The 9,261-nt window shown below is 39.5% G+C and overlaps 1 pseudogene; it reads right to left on the reverse strand.

Annotated features, from left to right (window-relative positions):
• Positions 1-312: 312 nt before the first annotated feature.
• Positions 313-431, reverse strand: LOC112477744 (annotated as a pseudogene).
• Between the last annotated feature and the right edge of the window lie 8,830 nt (positions 432-9,261).

The following is a 9,261-nucleotide window of genomic DNA, read 5'->3' on the forward strand; positions in this document are numbered from 1 at the left end:
CATACTTCCGCTTTTCTCGGCGGATTAAAGAGAAGAATGTTGAATATTTTCTCTCTCTCTCTCTTATTTAAATTGCCAAGATATTCAGGCTGAAATGAGTTTATGGTGAAATAAATTTATGTAGCTGACAATTTCAGATGGTTAGTCTTCCTACTCTACCTCATGCCCCCAAATGGGGTGCTTTTTGGAAGGGGGTCTGTGAAGAGCCACTTACATTTTTTTTTTTTTTTAGGTGAAGCAATCCTTGGTTGACCTCACAGATTGCAAAGACCTTGTCAGTTTACAATCCCTTATTTTTTAAAAAATTGTTTATGCCTATAGCACCTGGTCTTCCTAGGTGGTCTCCCATCCAAGTACTAACCAGGCCAGACCCTGCTTAGCTTCTGAGATCAGACAGGATCGGGCTTGTTCAGGGTAGCATGGCCATAGGTAAGAGCTACTTACATTTATGGCAGTTAAATCAGATTCTCACTCATATATCTTACTTTCTGAAAACCCCAGTGAACCTCAAGATAATTCTTTGCAATGATAATTCTTTGCTCCATTTAGTAGCTCACTTACCTCTTAATGTTCGTCCATGCTGGAGAGATTCAGGAGCAAGATGAAAGGGAATGGGAAACAACAACAACAACAACAACATTTCTTTGGGATAAAGCAACAAACAGAATCCTGCATGCAGTTCAATGTCTCACTATCAAGTGGGGGAATACTATTTCAGGAATTGGAAATGTTGATATGTTATTCTCTACCTTACCCTTACCCCATCTTCCCACATTTTTCAATATATTTCAATTTTTAGAAAGCATAGTAGTTATAAACGCATATACCTACACGCAAATGAGTCTGGTTTAAAGTAACTTTGAAAACTATTATTACTTTAGTCTCTGACTGAAAATATTTATGTCACATACTTTTTTCCTGATTAAGAAAGAAAGTTGGAGTTAAATGTTATTTAGCTATGGGAATTGCTCCAAATTATAATAAAAGAATAAGAGTAATATTTAAAAATTGTATTTGCAGTGTTCGTGTTTTGTAACCTCATGTTCTTGCCTTCCTTTAATGTTGGACTAGGGGCAGTACGTCCACTCCCAGGAAATAAATATCTTTCTAACCAAATTACGGTTCTCTCTCTCTCTCTCTCTCACATGCACAGACACACAGCTTTTAAGAGGATGTAGTGCATATTCTCACCTCTGGCTCAAGTATCTCCAGTGCAATCCATAATTCCCCTTGGCCAAAAAATAGGAAGTGGCTTCTTGAACCTGTTCAAAAGGCTCCATCTGCTCCTCATGCCACATAAAGGAGCCTTCGCTCTTTCTTCCTGCAGCCTCCTCTCTCTTGGACCTTGGGAGAAGACTTCTCATCCTGAGAATATTCTCTTTCTTCATCCCCTCACCCACAGACCCCGAGTTCTTCCTCCTCTCCCCGGCCTTGCCTTATCACATGACCAGTAAGTCCATTCCTGTTTTATTCTTGGGTGGAGGAGGAGAGCTCTTTTGATCTGCCTCAGAAGCGGTGCATGTATGGGGTAACCAAACATTAGGTATGAAGGAGGAGGACACGAAATGTCCTGTCACGTATGCTCATCAACTTGAAAAAATTTTAAAGATAAAAATTTATAGGTTATATATAAACGTATAATATAGTATAAAACCAACATCACAATACAAAATAAAAGTTTTCAAGAATGAAATTTGATGTTCTTAAAATTAGTAATATCAACTTTTCCTAAGGCTCAGAATTTTTCATCTATACATGCAGCTGATTTAGACTTTCCTGAAGTGACTGGACCCAAGTTGCAAATTCGCTCACGTTATACTCTTGTGCCCTAAGAAAACATGACCTCTTTCTTGTTCTTATCTTGTCACTTGCCCCTGTCTGCTGGTTAGTTGAGGGGAAGGGCAGGGGACCCCACATTTTAGTAAAATTCCATTAACCTCTTCTGATGCATAGGTTAGCCTCTGCCTCTTTGGGTCTCTCAGAGTTTCCATCCCTGGCTCTGCTCTGCCTTCAGATGGTGTGTGATCTCCTGGGGGTGAGGTCATCTGTATCACTACTGTCTTTTAAGACAAAGTGGCTGGTCTTTCCTGCTCCAGTTTGGTGAACACGGAGGCATGGCTGGTTAGATCCAGCATTTGGGGTGCTGATGTACTAGCACCTACCACTGGTTTGGACCCTTTGTCCTGTTTATTAAAGGATCAACCTGAGAGCTTTGTTACCCTAACCAAGCCTGTGCTGGCCCTTTTTGCATCCTTGTTCAAGGCACAAAGTTCCTCTAGAGTCTCCATGCACACTGCTGGGAAGAGGGACATCAGAAGACCCATTACGCCATTTCCGCCAATGAGGTTGTCTCATCCCCTAGCCTGGGGGAGGGCTTGTTGTCACTCCCAGCTACACCCTAGGAACATGCCACTAGCCCAGAGTTTGCTAGATCTCCTATACCTTTCTGGATATTACAAAAGTTCTACCCCACTCTAAGGATAAGAAATTGGCCATGAGAAGCTTGATGTTGGAATTTGGTTTCCTGGCCTCTCTCAACTCTTCCCATGATCCCCTCCTAGAAAACCCTCCTCTGTACTTTGCTTGAAGGCTCAGAATCTTCCATCTATATGTCTTCCTCTATGGCATACCCTCTTTCTATTTTAGGGCAACTGTGATGGCCTAATAGTCATAAACAGAAAAAGAATCTTTATGCTATGGAAAAAAAAAAAATTCCAAGATCCTTCTGGCTTGGTTGCTTATATATTGAAGGAATTTAAAGAATTTCCTTTCTCTCTCCATCTCTCTACAATGTTTGCCCTTCAAACTATTGTGTTTCTCAATTTTCAATGCCTGAAGCTAAATACAAACACTTTATTTCTCTGTGAATTTCTGTTGGAATAATCCTAATGCTTTCTACCCTACCCCTGTCCTTTGATAGATACTTGCAAATGAGAGAAGGTACATATACAGAAATGCAGAAGAGAAAGCACATTACTATCTATTACTCCTCCAAGGCATGTAAGAGACCATTTTCTCCAAGTTCTACTCAGAGGAAATGCCACATCTTGTTTCTGGTAGTCCTGTTGGTGCAAACACCTCAGCCTGATTTGTGTGGTGTGGATGATATTTAAGGATAACTTGTGGCAAAATAGGTGTTTAGGTTTGGGTTGACTGATTTTTAAAGTTGCTTCCTGCTTTATTCTAATTCCCTTATCAATAGTGTCCTGTAGATCATCTTTACCTGATAAATCATTAAATGGTTTCTGTGTGTGTGCATGTGGTGGTGGTGGTCGTGGTGGTGGTGGGGTGTTGGGTGTGGCAGAGGGAAATATCTAAAGAAGTCTCATTTCTATATCCATTCAATCTTTAACTCACTGATGAAAATTAGGAAGATATGTGGACGAATACCTGACAGGAACCAAACTCAGCTAAGCACTCTAGTTCTTAACCAGCTTTGGCTGACAATCAGAAAAATTACTTTTTGGTCATTCTAAAGAGAACATAGTTTCCTAAAGAAAAGCTACTCCTCTTTACTTCTAGGGAAATTCCAGCGTGTGGCATTGGGAGAACCACAGGCCCTTTGAACTTTCCAGGTGCTCTTGGCCTCCCAAGTTCCTCCTGGTACTTTGTGGCGACTGAATCACAGAGGGGACCTTCACCAGGAGCAACCCCAAAGTTGCTGAACGATGAAAAAATATGAGAAGTCTCATTCAAAATTTGTCAGATAAGCCCAGATTGCCTGTAGAATATGGAAAAATGACTAGAAGATGTATTGACTCAGGAGCATGCCTGCACTTCCATCATCAACACAAGCAGTTGTTTGTTTGGACTGAGGTCCCAGCTTAGTTCATTACTGTTGGTTAGTAGGAGATTATAAACTTGAATTTCAATGGCGTGTGTGAGGCTCAGCCTTAGTCAATATTTACATACAATGATAGTTCTCATCAAGGCATAAGGACTTAGATAGTTATGAAATGATTATACATCACAACCCATCTAGAAACAGAATTTTAATTATCACCGGCTGCAGTGACAACAAACATTTATTGAGGAGCTACCCTGTGCTGTAATTGAATTAATGAATTTGTTAATCGTTGTTTCCTGTTCCCATAAACATTTGCTTAAGTTCAATCTCAGTCAAGTCACACAGGCACCAGACGGAGATACCTTGTCATTTAAGAAGATTAACTGTTTTCTAATAGTATTAAGAGATTTCTATTTGTGTTTGAAAGTGTAACTGAAGTTTTCTTGGCAATACCAGACTGACAGGGTACAGTCAGGAGTCTCTGTCTACAGTGGTGAATGGTAGCAGATGTGGACTCCTCTGGAACCTCCTCCCACAGCAGGGTCCTTGGCCGTGGAAGCCCGCAGTTCCCCAGCAGTTTCTTAGTGTTGGCCATGTTTGCCTCACCAGTCCTCTTGCTCCAGTGGTATTTCCTGGCCATTTGTCCAGGTATGTTCGTTATATGGCTATGAGCAGCCCCGAGTAAATATAATTTCTTTTGTCTTGCTAAAGGCCCCTTTAAACTGTCTCTGGGTAGTGACACTATTCTGTGACCAACCTTTTCTCCCTCCTTGGTGCCCCTTGCTGGCATCGATCTGGGGTCATCCCTTTGACTGCTAATGGGGTGACCTCTTTCCAAACATGCGGTTGGATTTCAGGTACAAAAGTAGGATGGTTTTGTGTTTGCAGATTCCTGCCATGTTTTGGGCATTACGACTCTTTTCGTCTTCCTTATTTTATTTAATCTACTCCTACCCTACCCCAACTCATGTGTACCTCTACCTAGAATCCCTTGAGGAGGGACGGGTGGGAAGGTGTACAGGGGCGCTGCCCTGAAACACCTGTGATTGTTTTTCATTTCTCACTCTTAGCCAGTATCCTGGGAGCTGTGGCTCCTATGACTTCTCTGTTAGGGATAGTTGGTCCTACACAGCTCCCAGGCCAAGAAGTCAAGGCCAGCTCTTGTCTCCTACTTGTTTATGAGACCAATAGGACAGGATACTTTTTTGCGATTTCAGTTTTGCTTCCTTCTCAAAGTCACTTCCGCTCCTTCCATTTCTAACAGAAATCTGAGATTTGCCCTCTCTTGCCTCAAAAACAGAAGCTCTTTCTTATTTTTGTAAAAGTTTAAGCTCAGGCAAGATTAGGAAGGAAGAGCTAGAAGTGCTTTTGAGAGCATTGAGAGGGGAGGTGCCAGATCTTCCCTCTACCTAGGACTGGGAAGAGATTGGGGTTGATGAATTTCATCAGTAGTGGCGAGCATGGATCCCCAGTGGCAGCTGCCCAAGGGAGGAGCATGACTGCTTATAGGGGATGAAGGCCTGCTCTACTTAGAGGCAGGGGCCTTCCAGTTTGTCAGTTTCTGAGTCCCACAAGTGTAGCAGAAGCAAGTGAGCTGCTATATCCCAAAGGGCTGGGATCGTGGGGACTCTGGGGATATTCTGTGACCCCCAGTGTCTCATGTCCAGTGGAGACTCTCTGAGATTTAGTGCTCCTTGAGATCCAGGGAACTTGGTGTGGCCTAAGGGTGAGAAACTCCCATAATGACTGAAATTGACTTTTGTCTTCTTCAGGGGCTGGGTCTTAAAATTTGACTTAGATGAATTTAAAGAAAAATGAAGAAATGAGATGTTTCTTGCAATCTCTGTCCTGGTGATTGGTCGTTGGCTACACTTTGTCCAGTCTTTGTACCTCTCAGAAGGGCCTGTCAAAAATCAAACCACTGCTGCTTCACCTCTGCAGGTTTGACTTCATGTTGGGAGCACGCCCAGTGGAGAACCTTGTGGGACTCTTACAACATAGGAACTGCTGAATATTCAGAATCTGAACTCTAGATACTTACTGTAGAAGAATTTCTTTTTCTTTCTTTCTTTTTTTTTTAATTAGTTTAAGGTATATAGAAGAATTTTTTTTATTGTGATGCAAAGTCTAGTGTAGACTCAAGAAGCAGATTGAACTTGTTATGGTGATAGATTTGCTTAGTGGTTTAGCAGCCTGCGAACAGAAAAAGTAGGACACACAGAGAGCAAGAAGCAGAACAAGTGGGTGAACAATGATTTGGATTGTGAAATCGAGTAGACTTTCCATTTGATGGCCTGGTTTGGGAGTAAACTTTTATTCATTATTCATTAGTACCTACTGATTTTATGCTGCATTTCCATGGCTGCCTGCATAGCCTTAAAATAAACAGAAATTACTTCAGTGAGAACCAGGTCCCTGTATTACCTTAAACTGCCAATGTTGATCTGGAGTCTTAAACAAAATGATAGCAGCTCTCTATTTTCTACCTGAAGGTTTTCTGCACATAATAGGTGATTGTCACTAACAGTACAGGAGGCCTGGCAGACCTTCCTTTGGGAATCTTTAATACTGTATGCATAGATTAGGAAATTCTAGTGGCACAGGAAGAGTTTATGAAGGAGGAGGCTTCCTGTCCACTTTTTTTTTACTAAGAAAATTTAGGAGATAAGACATGATGGAGAATAGCACACATGTTCTATATAACATACATTTAGGCAATGTGCCTTCCTCTATTATTTATCCTGCCAGGAAGAAATGAACTTTTACTGATATACCCCTACTCATATCCCAGTAATAGTACTAATCAAACTTATATAATAATAAATAATATATTAACATAATAATAAATAATCTTACTCCCTGATGATCAAATACACATATTTATACGGTTGACTTTTTTTCATTTTTACCAACTTGCCTTTTCAGAAATAAATGACACAAATTTGCTTCTTCTACACTGTACTTCGACCATGTGAATTAATAAGTCTCAGTCTAGTGAATGAAACAAACAAACAACAACACTAACAAAACACTATTCTAAATGCAGAGAAAACAAGTGATCCCATCTGAGGGTAGAGAAGACACTGGCATGAATTAAGTGGTATGTATGTGCCAGGCATTTCATATATGCTATTCCATTTAATCTTCACCACAACTTTATGAGGCAGGTATTAGTGTGACCATTTTACAGATACAGAAACTGTGTCTTAGAGGGGTTGGCATATTTTTTAGAGACTCACCTGGTAATGCCATGGAATTGGAATTTAAGTGTGGATCTATTTGAACTTAAAGTCCATATCATATGTTCTATAACATTGACTCATAGACTTTGAAATTAAAACAGAGAGCAGAGTTGTTGCAGAAAGAGAGGGATTGAGAAATCTAGAACTACAGATTGAGCAGAATCAATAAAGAAATGGAACCTACAAAGTAACTGGCCAATTATCTAATCATGTTATGAGACAGAGATCTGACAGCTCATCCCAGAGCATGGTCTAAATTGTTGGGTTTAGATTAAAGTGTTTGAGAAATTCGCAAGAGGGTTAAAGTATAATCACTTTCTATTGCCTTATTTAAGTCATAAAAAAGATTAACATGTACTAAGCTGAACTGAAATTACAGGGGCACAGCTAACAAGAAGTAATTTTGATTTTGACAGATTCCCTTCCTTATTCCTCAACTCGCTCCAGATGGAGGATAACGTAAACTTTATATCATAGGAATAAATGCCTATTGATTGATTAAACATTGATGATGCCACTCTGTCTCCATCTGTATATGAAAGTGGCTGTTTTCAAAATTAACCCTTTTATGGGTCTGACACATGCTATCAAGATGCATCCTGAATTTTGGAATCCAGACTGCCCACAGCTGTGCAATTATGTAAACTAGGCTATATTCCAGACATCATTTGCATGCAATGGTAAAAAGCTACTTTTGTAGTTTAGTTTAGATACAACACACATTGAAATACTGTTATTGACTTCTTTTCTTCAGGTGTGCAAGATGCTTCAAAATTATTTAGGACTTTCCTTTTACTTCACAATAAAAATATTTTCCCTGGGTATAAGTTCACCGTAAAGGAGTTCCCCATACAGTTGAAATAAATATCTTTCACTTAAGAATTTTATTCCTTATCTAGGCAGTCTTTTTGGCCTGATGAGAAACATATGTATCCTCCTCCTTGCAGCCAGAGCAGAAACTAAATGAGGGATTTGTTTCTTTTTTTTTTTTTTTTTTACCCCAAAGCAGCCTTTCTATAATGCACAATCCTTTATTTGGTTTGTGCTTCTAAGCATGAGAATGGCTGTTGGTTTAGAGCTGCAATTCATCCCCTCCAGTGCTCTGTCCTTGATGGGAGTCTTAGGATTTAGCTAATAGCTAGGCATGCTCTTGCTGTACATCCATCTCAAAAGGCTAGTGATGTAATCCAAAATATTCATTTTTGTGGTTGTTGTTCAGCAACATCTTTGGAGGCAGCTACCACAAGCCAGGCATTGTTATGCACTGTGGAGGACACACAATCACTGCCTTTAGAATTTAGTAGGGAGAATAAAATATGCCTACATAAATCTAAATATAAGGTAGTCAATAATAATTGATATCAGAGAGGGTAAAGTAGGGAAGGGTATTTAGACAAAAGAGATATTTAATATAATATAAAGCCATTTTTATGAATACATTATACATGAAACCTTCTTGAACATTTTCCTTGCCATCTCTTTCCTAAGCCAGGTCTCTGCCTTTTACTGATACGTGGCATATTAGATGACATGTTACAAGTTACTTTGTCCTCAAAGAAAAAGTTTTAAGTTCTATTTTCCTTACTCTCATAATGAAATTATTTAACAGAATATAATATATAGCTAAGGCTGACTGATTGTAGATTTCCAAGGCCACCATATAGGACTTCAGCAGCCATGAATCGAAAGTAGATTAGTGTGGAAAGAAGCACCCTGAGGTTAGCGAGAAGTATGATTTAATAGGCAGGATAAAATATTGGGTACTATTTCCAATTCTGCCACTTGTTCACTGGGTAGTCACTTAACTGCTCTATATTTTAGTTTTCATAGCAATAAAATACAGATAATAAGATTTCAGCAGCCATTATAGAAAAATAGAACAGGTCTTTAGAAGCCTACTATTTAAAAAACCATCATTTGATCAATGTTTAGGTATAATACATAGAGAGATAAGATAAATGCTACTCTTAAAATAGCATTCTGAAAACTTTTTTAAATTGTATAATTTGAGTTTAGTCATTAATGTATGCTATCTTCTTCCTTTTTGAAACATTGCATTTTCTTTGAAAGAAAATTAATATTGTTGTAAGTTCTTTTTTAGAATTCTCTGGATATCACACCCTCTGTTGACCTCTGTCTCTGTTGGCCTTCCATGTCATCTGAACTCAGACTTGCCTTTAAGGCAGGAGAGGAGACCCTCTCTGCAGCCTTTATGATGAACAGATCTCTTGC

Source organism: Pteropus alecto, unplaced genomic scaffold, assembly GCF_000325575.1.
Source record: "Pteropus alecto unplaced genomic scaffold, ASM32557v1 scaffold121, whole genome shotgun sequence".
Taxonomy (NCBI): domain Eukaryota; kingdom Metazoa; phylum Chordata; class Mammalia; order Chiroptera; family Pteropodidae; genus Pteropus; species Pteropus alecto.